This window comes from Tenrec ecaudatus, chromosome 4 (genome assembly GCF_050624435.1).
Source record: "Tenrec ecaudatus isolate mTenEca1 chromosome 4, mTenEca1.hap1, whole genome shotgun sequence".
NCBI classification, from domain to species: domain Eukaryota; kingdom Metazoa; phylum Chordata; class Mammalia; order Afrosoricida; family Tenrecidae; genus Tenrec; species Tenrec ecaudatus.
In genome coordinates, this window is record NC_134533.1 from 5233438 (window position 1) to 5247852 (window position 14415).

The 14415-nt window shown below is 57.2% G+C and overlaps 1 protein-coding gene across 1 annotated transcript in view; it reads left to right on the forward strand.

Moving 5' to 3' along the window:
* The first annotated feature begins 4068 nt into the window (after positions 1–4068).
* CPT1A (carnitine palmitoyltransferase 1A) overlaps positions 4069–14415 on the forward strand; it is a 58892-nt gene continuing 48545 nt past the window's right edge. Inside the window, exon 1 of the mRNA XM_075545246.1 lies at positions 4069–4185. The gene's annotated coding sequence lies outside the window, so the exon portion shown is untranslated. The remainder of the gene's footprint in view (positions 4186–14415) is intronic.

The window sequence follows — 14415 nt, forward strand, 5'->3', positions numbered from 1 at the left end:
GCCCGGCACTGTCACTCACTGCCATCAGGTCAATTGACTCATGGGATTGCGTTAGGCAGGGTTGATCAGAAAACAAATGCAGAGACATCCATATGTGTGTGAGAGAGCGCTTCATGTCAAAGAGCAGTTGCACATGGAGAAAACATCCCAGCCCCGTCCAGATCAATCCTTCAGTCTGATAACAGTCTGTATGTCTGGTACTAATCCATAAATTCCTCTTCAGACTCTCGCAGCACATGCAATGATGCCGAACGCAGGAAGATCACAGGCCGGTGGATGGAAGTCCAGTGGATCCAGCAGAGGTGGACGCATCTCCAGGACTCGGGCTGCCATCAGCGTGACACTAGGTGGGATTAGAAGGATGGTGGAAGAGAGAGAGAGAGAGAGAGACTCACCTCTTCACCTGTTCTGATGGTGTAATCAAGGGAGAGAAAAGTTCCCAGAATCCTCATGAGAAGGCCATGCCCACAAGGAGGGCAATGAGGCCGTGACCTAATTGGCAGGCTAGACTCTACCCCTTCATTCTTTGATCTAGTTGACATGAAATTGGGTAACTACCACAGGGACCCTATAGGACAGGGCAGAACTGCCCCTGTGGGTTTCCTAGGCTGTAACTCTTTAGAGGAATAGAAAGCCGTTTCCAAATGTTGACCTTGAAGTAGTTCGCAGCCCAATGGAAAACCAACCCACAGCACCACCAGGGCTCCACAAATTGCAGCCTCGGCAGCGAGGGGCTGGTGCTAGGAGGGCCTTCCGCTTGTTCATAGCACTGGTGCATCTGTAGGGCTCCTGCTGTGTGCTGGACTGCCAGCCTGAGCGCTCTGGAGAGACTGGAGAGAGGTCGCTGGTCTGGGGGGGGAAGCACAGAGCCCCTCTCCACCCCCAACTGCCTGCTCTGCTGGGGGACCCCGTGCCTCCAGGCTGAAGGACTCTTGGACTGGATCCCTGGGGTCTGCAAGTGTTCCCATGCCTTCAGGCCTGCACACACAGCTCAGGACACCCCAGGGGGCCCTTTCCTGACACCTACTATGCTGGAGAAGAATGCTGAGAGAACCGCAGACTGCTAAGAGGACAAACCGATGTGTGGGGGAAGAAGGCACAGGGCCGTTAGGGTGGCAATCGGTCAGAGCTGACTCGATGGCACCTAATAACCAGCTGTGTTCCAGGCTCGGGAACATAGAGTTTACAAAGTCTACCCAAAGCCCTGCCGGGGTGGCATTTTAGTCCCAGTTGGACCTGGCCGCCCACAGCCTCTCTGTGACCACAGCTGTTGCTCCTCGGGACGCGGTTGTGATTTGGAGCAGTGGGATGCTGAGTCAGATCTGGTCCAACGGTCGAGTGGCATCCATTTCTTCCTGGGCGGCCTTGAGCAAGGTCACGATGCTTCCGTGACTCAGACACTACACTTGTGAAATGAAAGAGGTTGTTGCCGTGAGGTCGGAGCCTTACGGGTGGTGCAGTGGTGACGAGTCAGGCAGTGGTCTGAAAGGCTAGCCGTTCCTCCTCAGGACAAAGCCAAGGGCTTTCTGCTCCCATACCCACTCTCGGAAATGCAGGGGCAGTCCCACCCTATCCTATCGGGTCCCTAGGAGTTGACGTCAACTCCACGGCAGTGAGTCTGTCTTGGGTTGCTCGAAGGTGCCCTGGAGTGGGTCCCCCCTACTCACAGCGAACCTACACGCAGGAACACAAAACACGACCTGGGCCCGTGCCATCTGCACAATTGTCTGTGCCCACGGCGGCGGCCACGGGGGCAGTCCCTGTCTCTGAGGGCCTTGCCTTTTCTAAACCAAGTGTTATAATGGAAATGTGCGAGTGTTAGAAAACCAAACAGGAAGGACCATGTGTTCGTCCGGGTAGACTAGAGAAACAAATCCAGAGACACTCATACACTCATACCTGTACGAAAGAGCTTCCCATGCAAGAGCAATTGAGGATTGAGAAAACATCCCAGCCCAGTCCCGAGCAAGTCCAGAAGTCTGCTATTAGCCCATATGTCCGATACCAATCTATAAAGTCCTCTTCAGACTCAAGAAACACATGCAATGACACCAAATGCAGGAAGATCACAGCCAGTGGGTGCAGCCATGGGTGGAAAGTTCTGTGGATCCAGTGGCGTAGTAAGCATCTCAGCGCTGGCAGGGATCTCCAGGGGGCTTCACCAGCTCAGGGCACTAGCATAGTTCCATGTGTCTTGTCAGCAGGAATGTTTCCCAGGGAGTGAGCCTGTGTCCCACCTCCAGGGGGCTATTTATCTCCGTAGCCCCTCAAAATGAGGCCATCGAGCTGCCACCTGATTGACAGGCTAAACTCCACCCCTCACTCTGAATCTTGTCAAATTGACAACACATCATAGAAAGACCACAGACCACAAGACAGATGCTTCTCAAGCTGAACGGACGGAAGCACAAATGCTGGGTGATGCTGGAAGCATCCGAAGATGGGAGGAGTACACAGAGCCGGTGGACTTCAAAGGACTGGTGGGCGATCCGCCGCTGGCAGCAGCACAGGACCAAGAACGGATGGGACGGAAGGAGGAAGCCACGCCGCACTGAAGACATGGTCCACAAACTGAGTTCCAGGAAGTGATGGAATGCCAATGCAACAAACATGCCCCGAGCGCTCCCCTCACCCGTCCGCCCCCCCACCCATGCCAAGAAGTCTGAAAGACAGGGATCAAAGGTCTGTATGGGGAAATTATCTGATAAGATCATTCATATCACATGCAAGGTGTTATTTTTTTTCTTTTTAAACTTTCTATTGTAGCTTGGGTGAAGGTTTCCAGAGCAGACCACCAATTTCCCATTCAACAGTTTTTTGTTTCCACTCACCCACTGCAATCCCTCAATGGACCATCCCTTAGCCCACTTCTGCCCTGAGCTCCCTGCCTCCAGCCCTCCTCCTTCTCTAACCCTCTGTACACGGTCTGGTCCGTGGGCAAATGCTGCCTGACACTCTTCAATGGTGGATTATGCTAACTCGGGGCAGTTGATGAAGGGCAGCTCTGGAGGCCAGCCAGTGCCCACCTGACTGTTGATCCCGATCTCTTACGATTTTAGTCCCGTCCCTCCCACCCAGTCCCTACATTTTCTTCCACTCCACCCAGGGTCTTCAAACTGGGTCCTCTTCAGCACAATTGGTAGTGGTAGCCCGGTACCACCTGGTTCTTCTGGTGTCTAGGCTCCGGGGACGGGCATTTTTGGAGCTCATTAATCCATTGCGTGTTTCCAAGCATCTGAATTCCCACCTCTGCTCTTTCCTCCCGCCCGAGAAAGACCAAGCGTTACTCCTTAGGTGGCCCCTCCCTCACAAGCCTTGCCCACCTGTACCCTTTTCTCTGTGGGCCAGTTCATGCCAATTGACATTGGTGTCCTGGCTCCCTTCCCCACCACCTCTATGGGGCCAGGGACTCAGTCCCTCGAGGTGTTGGACTCTATCAAGGACACTTTCATAACTTATTCAAATAATGCTTTACCGAAGGGAATTGGGGAAAAAAACAAAAGTTACAAGGTCTCATTGGCAGGGAGCTGCCAGAAATTCAAGCCGGATCCAGAAGAGGATGTGGAATAGGAGACCTCGTTAAGGCCAAGAAGGCCGGAGAGATGTTTAGCTCGTTTCCTTCCCATACATAGGCACTCCACTGTGTGGATCGTAACAAACTCTACAGCAGCGTGGAGGACGGGAATTCCGGGACACATCCTGCTGTAAAAAAAAAAGGGTGGGAGAATGAAGCCAATCAGCCCGATTAAGGGTGTGTGCTGGTTAATTGATGTAATTGTCGATGACATCAGGTCAGAGCGTTCCTATGGGCATAGCCTTAATAAAGCGGCCATTTTACAGGTGAGTAAACTGAGGCACGGAGAGGAATGACACACCCGGTTCCATCTTGGAGGCGGCCTACGTCGCGAGCAAGCCTACATTTATTCCTTTCACACGTGCTCCTCTGCGCTTAGCTCTCCCAGGCTCCGCCCTAGCCGGCGGATCCGCCCCTCTCCGCGCGCCCGGCAGCCCCGCCCTCCCAGGCCCCGCCCCGCCCCCCCTGCCTGCCCCGCGGCCGCGCCCTCAGCCAATCGCGGTGCGGGCTTCGGTGCGCTCGGCCTCCCTGCCCGCAGCTCCGGCGCCGGCCCTCCCGGTCCGCACTTCGCGGCTGCACTGCCTTCGCTCCGCCGCTGCTGCGCCGATTCGGTGAGGCCCGCCGGCCGTGGCCCCGGAGGGCGGGTGGGTGGAGGGGGGCACCGCCCTGCGGCCGGACGCTGCGGGGCGCTGGCGGGGGGCACCCCTGAGACGGCGGGGCTGTCTAGAGACTGGACCCAGGCGCGGCGCCCCTCCGCGCAGTGGATTGGGTCTGGGGTACGTCCGGGGTCTTACCCCGCGGAGCAGGCCTTGTGCGGCAGCGGGAGGGAAGGTTGACCCTCGGACTTAGCGGGGGGCCGTCCACGCTTTCCTTTCACTCCGGAGTTGATCCGGTGTGGGGTCTGCCCCTGCCCTCCTCATCCGTGTGCGGTCCCGGTTAGCAGCAGGAGGGATGCTCGGCCCGGGACTTGCAGGGCGCCAGCGGTTCAAGGCCAGTGGGCGGGGGGGGGGGGGAATGCCGGCGTCCCTCCTCTCCAGTGGGAAGATTGGATCCGGGGTGCACCGGGAGCCTCCGTCCGCCGCCGCCCCGTGCGGTAGCAGGAGGGATACGGGGCCCGGGGCCTTGGCAGGGCGCCCAAGCTGGGCCAGGGCTCTCAGGCGCCCTTTGCACACCCCTCCTCTCTCCGAAGACCACTGGGTCTGGCGTCCGCCCGGGGTCCGGCCGACGGCGGGCGGTTGTCTGCACAGGGGAAGGGATGCTGGGCCTGAGACTTAGCTGGGCGCCGCCGGCCCCCTCCGCGCGCCGCCCCCGCAGTGCAGCCGTGGAGACACGCCCTTGGCGCGGGCATCCCCGGCGCGTCCCAGCGCCCGGCCGGAGAGGGGCTGCGGCGGAGGACCGCGTCCCTGCCGGCGAGCTCCCTCCTCCGATGCAGCCCCGGTCAGGGCAGGTGGGCACTCAGGGCCTGCCCGAGGGAGGGGGACGTCACGTGACCAGGCCCCGGGCCACTTGCTGGCCGTGAACCTGACAGTGCGGCCTCTGATGTCCGACAGGTTCACGGCCACCAAGCGGCCAGCCGCTGGGTCCTGGGACTCAAATTGAAACTGACGCCGGTGGAGCGCTGGCTTTCTTTCCTCTGGGTTCCGAAAGGCCGGAGACTCAGGGTCTTTGTCGTGTAAACAGTGTGTTTGCCTCGTTCAGGGACGGTGGAAACCAGCCGAGGGCATATCTTTCGGTGGTTCTTAACTCACTAAGAGTTAAGCATCCTAAGGATTCAGTCACCAGGTAACCGGACAAACATAATCTGACCAGCTCGGTCAAGGCTTTCAGCTCCTTGTAGTCAAATAGCCAGGAGTAGATTTTAACAGGAAACCGGGAACTTTGTAAGTTCCTGAGCAAAGCGAACATCCTATTTAGCCTTTTGAGATGTGTATTTTATTTCACTATTTTCTTCCACGGGCGTCAGTTTCTGGTCAATCCAGATATTCCAGCGTGTGTATTTCCTGGTTAGCCCACAAACCAAATAAAAAAAATGGCTGAGCTTGCCACTGGCTGTTTGCATGCCAGCAAGAACCCCCACTCCCACTCCCGCCCCCCCTCCCACTGCTCCGAATGATTTAGCGCGACCCCCGGTGCCCAAGTGATCTAATGTGGAGTGTCTACTGACCACGACATTGATTCCCCTAAGGGCGGGGAGGAGGTGGCAGGCTGTAAGTTGATCCAGGGAAAGGTGCGCCCTCGGCTGGGTGCTGGCGCGGGTACGAACTGAATTTAGCATTCTGCGCTGGTGCGCTGGGTGCCTTTTGCCTCTGGACCGAATCTAGGCTCATTCTTATGTAAATGGAAGGTTTCTGGATTTTCTCCATGGCACGCTGACCACCACTGGGGAGAGCTTACCCTTAACACTTTATGAGCCCAGACCCCACGGCCATCAGCCATCGGGTACACTCCTGTGCGCCCCCCATCCCCTGCCCCCTAGGGATTCCGAGGCTGTCAATCTTGATGGCAGCTGACAGCCGCAGTTTTCTCCCCAGTGTGAAAACCACAGCGCCACCAGGGCGCCTTCTAACAGTGTACATGCAGCTCTAATCGACAAGCCTCACGGTGCACCCACTTGGGTGTCCAGCGCCCTCGGCCCGCTCCCAGCCCAACTCCATTTTAACCACCGTTCCTATCACAAGGGGAGGCGGGCCAGCCGCAGGCGCGCGCCTGCTCCGTCAAAATGGTAGACATTGGCATCGCTCCGAGGCCTAAAGAACCTTTTTGGAATTAAAAAAAAAAAAATCAGCCGGCCAAGCTGGGAGGGCGAAGGAATGATATTGGCAACCTTGTCCGCGGCGACTGCCCTTGGCCCCAGGCCCCGGCGACGGACCAGTAGTCACCCAGCGGTCAAGCGACTGGGTCGGCCGGGCATTGCCCAACCCAGGTCGCGCTTCCCCATTCATAAAAGCACCGTTAATTTTCACTTGGGCGCCGGGCCGGGGCTGCGCCAGAGGAACGCTTCAGGGCGTCGCCACGGTTCCACTGGGCGATCGAGCCTCGGGAGGGGAAATTCTGAGTCGCGTCCCCGAGTCTGGGTGGCAGCGCGCGGCCTGCCCCCCGCGGAGGGCCCGCCGAGCCCGGGGGTGGCGGGGCGGCAGCTGCGGAAGCCGCTCGGGGCACGGCCGGTGCAACAGGATCTGCGCGCCGGGGGCGGGGCGCGCGCGCTAACCTTTCCCCTACTTTTCTCCGCCGTCACGTGGCGCGGGGGAGGGGCTGCGGAAGCCGCGGTGGCCCGCGGTGCCCTTGCCAGGACGACCCAGCCCTCGCCAGGCGCGGCCCCAGGGCGGGCAAGTGGGCGGCGGAAGCGGGGCCGCACAGCCCGGGGACTGCCTTTGCACTGTGGTCGGGCGCGCTTCCCCCTCCTGGGTTGGAAACAAAACAAAAACCAAAAACAAAAAGAAAAACCTCGGAGTCCCTCCGCTCCCTGGTTCTTGGCAGGCCCGCGTGCCAGGGCGGGTGACGGGAAGGGGGAGCCCGAATTCCTAGGGAATTGGGGTTTTGAAAGCATCCACGTGCTGGAGAGTGAGTTTTCCAGGGAGCCCGAGACGCCCTGAGGCCGCCGTTTACTTTTGTGGAATGGCCTTCATTCCAGACTTCTTCCTTGTTTTGTGGTTGAACTTAAGTACCCCAAAACACTCCAAACCCATTGCCATCCAGATAATGACCCTGTAGGACTGGGCAGACCTGCCCTTGTAAGTTTCCTGAGACTGGAACTCTATGGAAGTAGAAAGCCTCATCTTTCTCTTGAGAAGCAGCAGGTGGTTTCGAACTGCTGACCTTGCTGTTAGCAGTCCAAGACTCCTTTCAAAAGCCTCCCCGGGGCCCAAGCCGGTTTCAATGAAGCTTGCTCAGATTCAGAGGAACCCTAGAGGACAGGCTAGGGGAGGCGGGGGTGGGGATAGGGGGGTTGTTTCCAAAGCTGTATCTTCTTCCTACCTCCCTGCAGTTGGAGGCTTCAAACCACCTACGTTGTGGTTAGCAGCCAAGCATTTAACCAGTGGGCCACCAGGGCTCCCCCACTAGACTGACAGGCCAGGGAGATATGCTGTGCTTGGGCGGTTGTTATAGCGATGCCATTTGTAAGTGTCACCTTTGACGCCATCAGAGAATATCAGTGGACATAGGACCAGGGCCACTGCCGACTTGGGTAACAAATGTGGCCCACGCGGTCCCCAGGAATGTGTGTCTACCTTTGCCTTTCTTCTCTGTGTCACGTCCTTACGCCCAGGAATGTTTGGGCAAGTTAATCATTGGAAGAAGTTGTGCTGCTGGCTGAAGTGTGCCTGGGTGCATAAAACAGGGTCATTGCCACCATCGAGGGTTGGGAAACAGGTGGGTACTGCCCAGCAGGGTTAACGGCTGATCCCTGGACACTGGGTTTTGTAAATACAAAGAAGGGGTTCACCGGTGCAGCCCCCAGTTTCCCCACCCTCCTGGGACATTCGGCGTCTTCTACTCTCCTTTTCCATCGTCCAAGCTACCGTGAGGCCGGTGACTGCTCTGTTTCCAGAGTCATTTGGGAGTTTGCTTCCCTGGACATCTCTGTGATGTTTAGCAGGGGTGAAGGGTGACCGGATGCTCCAGGTACCATGTCCTGGACCCTTGGAGTGCTGCGGCCTCCTCCTGCAGTGGAGGGACCCTAGGGTCCCAGGGTTAATGACACTAGTTCATGGCTCCCCTCCCTCCCTTCCTCCTGGTGATATTTAGGGGGAGGGGGTCCTGGAGCAGAAACCAGCATTCTCACACTTTTCCACACTTGCTCTCATGAAGACCTCTCCTCCCACCAGTAATGGGGTCCCTAGCTCTTGACCCAACCCCTCGGCCCCCAGCACACAGCACATTGTGACATGTTCCTGGAGGACCCTATCTGCCACCCCGAGGAGTGGAAGCTCCCTGCAGACAGTGAGTGGTGGGGAGGGACTGAGTTTCTGGGGCATACACCAGCTGTCACTCCCGACTCAGAGCAGCAGTGGGCTTTTCAGTGCATTTGCTCTTTTGGAAGAAGATGGCCAGACCTCTTTTCTGAGGCACTCCTGGGTGCACCCAGCGGAGTACAATCACTGTTTGCCATTTGTACCACCCTGTGGGGTCAAGCCAACTCCACCCACCAAAACACACACACACACACACACACACACACACACACAGAATACCTAAAGCTAAAGCCATTGCTCGCTCTCAAGGTAATTCCAATCGGTTACCACCCTATAGGACAAAGGGGGAGGCTCCGTAGGTTCTAACCCTTATGGGGGCAGTTTCATCTTTCTCCCCAAGAGCGGCTGGTGGCTTTGAACTGCTGACCTTTGTGGGTTAGCAGCCCCACACATGGCCACGAGGTATAGGTATGTGAACAACAAAGTTGCCAAAAGTTAAAAATGAGCTCAGGTGGTGGGGGCTGGGGGGCACATTCTAGGAGTGGTGTTGGCAGCATGTGGTTACGGTTGGACAGGAACAGAGGTGCACCTGTGATGTATGGGAGGTGCGGTTACCCTAAGGGGACCCGGCAGTGCAGAAGGAGCCCTGGTGGCCGAGTGGCTTACGAGTTGGGCTGAAAGCCACAAGACCAGCAGTTTGAACCACCAGCTGGTCTGGGAGAGAAAGCGTGGACTTCTACCCTTTCTGTAGGGTCACTGGAGTTGGGATCAAGGAGATGGCAGTGAGAGAGAGTGGCACAGCTGGTAAAGCACTCACCGGGTAACGGGAAGGCCGACTGTTCAAACCCACCAGCTGACTGGCGGGAGAAAGCTGTGTGCAGTACAGCCTTGGAGACCCAGTGAGATCATTCGTCTCTGTTTAGTTTGGTAGAAAGGCCTGGTAATCCACATCCCCAAAGCAGCCATTGGAAACCCAGGGGAGCGTCCGTAGACTGGGATGCATGTGGGGCGGCCAGAGTGGGAACACCCCGCCAGCGCCACCCCATTCCAGGACACTGGGGCTGGGCTGTGTCAGGAATCAGCTTTTAGGAAAGGCAGTGAAATTGGCTGAGGCCACATGTCTGAGTCAGGTGTCAGCCCTGGAGTTTGAACCCAGGTCTGTTGGCTGGAGCTTGTGCTCAGATGTCTGTCCCAGGTTCCTTTCCATCCTGCAGGTAGGCAGAGTGTTTTTAGGCGGTGACACTCACTCGGCCTGTGGGTCTCGCCTAGGTTTCCATTCCTGCTCTACTTTACAGGGTTTTATGGGATCGAAATCAGGCAGAGTGTCTAAGCTGTCATCTGAGTATACCACCTGATCCTGCCTCTCTGCAAACCTGGAGGTCCAGGCAGGACAGCCCCTCTGGGCTTTTGAGGCTGTAAATCTTTATAGAAGCAGACGGCCTGCGGAGAGGCCTCAAGGGGCCTCCCTTTAGACGGGCGGCCTGACCACTTAGCTTATGCTACCGGGTGCAAAGGTGAGGAAGGTGAATGCCCGGTAGGGATGCACCACTCCCCTGGGTTTAGGGTCACCTGGAGGGAAGCCCTGGTGGCGCAGCGCATTAAATATTGGGCTGCTGACTGCAAGGTTGATGGTTCAAACCCACCAGCCACTCCTCAGGCGAAAGAGGAGGCTGCTCCCATCAAGCGGAACAAACCTCTCTGGGTTTCTCTGAGCTGGAATTGACCCGACTGCAGTGGGGTTTGGTAACCTTATTTATTGTATGCGCTTTTTAAAGAAACATTTTTTAAACGGCACCCTGGTGGTGTAGCAGTTATGCACTGGGCTGCGATCCTCGTGGTCAGCAGTTCAAAACTACCAGCAGTTCCGTGGCAATGAAAGGTGGGCAGGTCGAACTCCCACCAACCAGAGGCTTTGCCGAGGAAAGATGTGGGCCTCCGGGGCTGTAAAGGGGGTGGTGTTTGCCTGGGCCGTCACATCAGTTTTGTGATGGAGTAAACATGCCCGTAGGATTTCTCTCACAGAACCCATCTCACGTAGCCTGTGCTCAGGAAGGGCCAGTCCCCGGAGAAGGACAGCATGCTTGGTAAAGTCGAGGGTCAGTGATCAAGAGGAAGACCCCCCACAAGGTGGATTGACCTGGTGTCTGCAGCCATGGCTGTGCGGGCGGCACCGGCCCGCGTGGTGCTTGGGTCCGTTGTGCCTGGGAGCGCTATGAACTGTACCGTCCAGGCGGGCCCTGACAGCAGGGGCAGCCATCGGTCTCCCTGGAGGCAGAGCACCAGGGCTTTCTTCTGCAGGACCCCTGGCTGGGTTCCCCTTGTGGACCTCTCTAAGCCGCCGAGCACTTAATCTGTGTGCCACCAGGACCCCATTTGGTGACGAAGACCCCGCTCAGACACCTGGGTGGCCTTAGAAATTCAACGGAATGGACAGCCGTGGGCTGGGGGGCTGGGAGCAGTGTACGGGCATGCGCACGGCGCACGGCGCTCGGGCTGGTTTTGTGGCCCCTCGGTTCCCTTCCCAGAGGTCTGTAGCCTTTGCCGACCTTCAGGAGGCTGGAGGTGGGGCAGGGCAGTGGGGGCAGGCAAGATGCCACCAGCCAGCCCTCTACTTGTGGGCAAACCCAGGGAAGAACAGTCAACAAGTCAGCCCGGGAGACCCGCCTGCTGTACTCATGGGGTGTGTGCGTGTGTGGGGGGGGGGTGTAATAAGTTTCCTATGTAACAACTTTATTCAAAGAAAAGCACAATGAAGTTTCTGGAAAACTTTAAAGGAGGTCCACCTTCCACACCAACAGCGCTCAAGCCCAGGAGCAGGTGCCTGCGGGAGCCAGACAGGGTGCGGCCATCTTCCAGCTGCTGCCCGGCTAAGATCAACCGCTGTTGCTTGGGATGCCTGCCTTCTCTTGGATCTTCGCCCTGGCATATTCTCACTCGGATCCCTGGGTTCATCCTCTGGCGATGGCTTCACCAGTTACAGTTTTCATCAAGATCGATACATCTAGGGCAGTGGTTCTCAACCTTCCTCATGCCGTGGCCCTTTCATACAGTTCCTCGTGTGGTGGTGACCCCCCCACCACCACCACCATAAAATTATTTTCGTTGCTATTTCATTAACTGTCATTTTGCTACTGTCATGAATCGGGCGACCGCTGTGAAAGGGTCGTTCAACCCCCAAAGGGGTCGTGACCCACAGGTTGAGAACTGCTGATCTAGGGCCATGCCGGCAGTGCACACAGAAGCAGTCCTCCATCCTTGCACTGCGGTCTCCACCAATCTCCTGGTGCTTTCTTGACCACTGTCTGAGCCTCGATCACCCCTCCTCCACACACACCCTCCTCTGCCTGCCTCTCCTCAGACTGTTTCTCAGCATCTGTCTGGGGACCCACTGGGGGTGTTGGCTTGTTTTAAGAGGTGGAAGTTAGGTTTTTGTTTGTTTGTTTCAGTTTTACGTTATTCTTTACTCTGCTTACACCACCGTCATATTGAAATTGACAGAACGACTCCCAAGACAGATAGACAGACCTGTCATGCAAGAAGATGTGAAGGTATTCAGAAAAGCTGGAGCCAGGCCACAGTCACACAGGGAGCACTGCAGGGACCCCAGACACCAGGCCTGGGCCTGCGAGCAGCTGTGAAGGGGTGGATGGGACCTTAGCTGACCTGCACGTCATGCAAGCTTGCGCCCACGGGCATTTCCCAGCGTGCCATTTCCTAGTACGCATGGCAAGTAGGCCACGAGTACCAGATGGGAATGGAGCAGGTGATCCTTTCATGTGGTGAACCGACCAGTCCCTTGCCAGGTTCTCCTAATCTCCGACACCATGACTGAATTGTGACGCTGGAGAAGTGACCCAAAGAAATTCCCATTCAGGGACATTTTACAACCAGTGAGGTTCTTGGGCCTCAAAACAAACACCCCACCCCCCCTCACCCCCCCCCCACACCAGAACTGCACATCAAGAATCACAATGGCACCAGCATGAGGGCTTCAGAAAGGGCCACAGTGAGAAAGCTTATTCAAAGAGAAAGATCCTTCTCTGGGGTTTAAATCATTTCCTTAAAGGAACAGGACACCATTTCACCTATGTATTTTTTAATTTCATATTTTTTAAAGTTTTATTGGCACATCAGCGACCTATTAGACAATCCAGTAGTTCAGTTGTATCGAGGAGAATTGTATGATCATTACCACATCTATTTTAGAATACCCTCTTCCCCATGGTTAAATCACCTTTAAAAGGAGTTGTGTAATCGCAATCAGTCCCTGTGCATCCCCCTTCCATCTCCCACCTTTCGTAAGGAACCCTGGACCGGAGTAGAAAGCCCCCTCTTTCCCCCTCAGGGCCGCCGGTGGTGTGTGCGCGAGATATTTTACCATCATTGTGGGAAGAGAAGACCCTTCCCTCATTTTTGCACACGCTGGTTTGGAGGGCAGGCTGGCCTGATGGTGGCCTTCCAGAACCTTCTGGCTGCTTTCTGTGAAAGTGCCCTGGTAGCCTGGAGGAGGCCAGCGGGGGAGGGGGCGTTATCTTTGAGGCCATGGTGACTAACAGTTGGCACCAGGCCTGAAGGTGGAACTGTCACTGCCTGCCAAGTGGAGCTCCGCCGGTCTTGTTGGCCGGCCCGGGAGACGGCTGCAGATGGCGAGATAGTGTCCCTTCCCTGCCTCTGCCCGAGGAGTCTCCTCTCAGGACTCGGGGCATGTGGCCAGCCAGCCCCACGCTTCCTCCCCATCTGGGTGAGCAGAGTTCTGCTGGATCCTGCCCCCCCCCAAAAAAAATTCCAAACAACCCACCAAACTTGCTGCCCTCGGGTCCATGCCACCCTGATGGGACCGGGTGGAACTGCCTGTGGGTTTCCGAGACGGAACGCTTGGCCGGAGCAGAAAGGCTCGTCTTTCTCTCGAGGAACGAGCGGCTGGTGTGGTGTCTTCAAACAGCTGCCCTTGTGGTGGGCAGCCTGACGCGTCACCACTACTACGCCACGGGGGCTCCTTCCACCGCCCTAGATGCCGTGGGGGGGGGTGTTGTGAGGGCCCGCCACTTCCTGTTGCTAACCTTTCCCTCGGGCTCTGGCCACAGTCCTTGACGGGAGACGGGATGGGCAACTGCGGCCTGGGCTTCCAAGGAGGCCGGGCCTGCTCTGCGTGGCTCTGGCCGGGCGGCCCGCGTGCTGAAGGGTTTCCTGGTTGGCTTGCGGGTCTTTTCCTGCCTGTGACAGCCCCTTCTTTTCAGTTACAACAGAGTGACCTCATTGGGCGACACCCCTGTTGGAACGCTAGCCATCAAAAGTGGAACTTTGTATGTTGTACTTCCCTTTCTGGCTCATAGCGCCCCCAGAGGACAGGGCAGGACTGCCCCTTGTGGGCTTCGGAGACCGGAACTCTTGAGTAGAAAGCCTCGTCTTTCTTCCACGGGGCAGCTGGCGGTTTCAAACTGCTAGCCTTGCAGTTAGTTGCCCAGTGAGTAGCCAGCCCCCAACGCCAACGAGGCTCCCAGGGGGTTGGCTAACTAGCCAATGATGAGGGAAAGGGACATGGCTCCCCGGTGGGCATGGGGCCATGCACACAAGTCACCCAGAACCCTCATGAGGGGATTGACCAGCTTGCCATCCCCAGAGGGGGCCCTGGTCACAACCAGGAAAGATGAGCAAGAGGTAGGGTGCACGTCCGTAGGGTCTGGGATGCTACGCTGGGAACCCCCTGGGCTGGGGAACAAGGAATGGTGACAGCAGAAGAGGCAGTAGCAGCAGGACTCCAGGGGTTCATCCAGTGGGCTGTCCAAGCTTGGAGCCAGGCAGCAGAGTAGGACCTCCAAGCACTCGGTGGTGTGCAAACAGAGCTTCGAAACACTTGCCCGAGCCAGACTGGGGCTCGTGGGAGGCGCACCTCTGGGCACAGCAGAGGAGAGGCTGCCCCTGGCACAG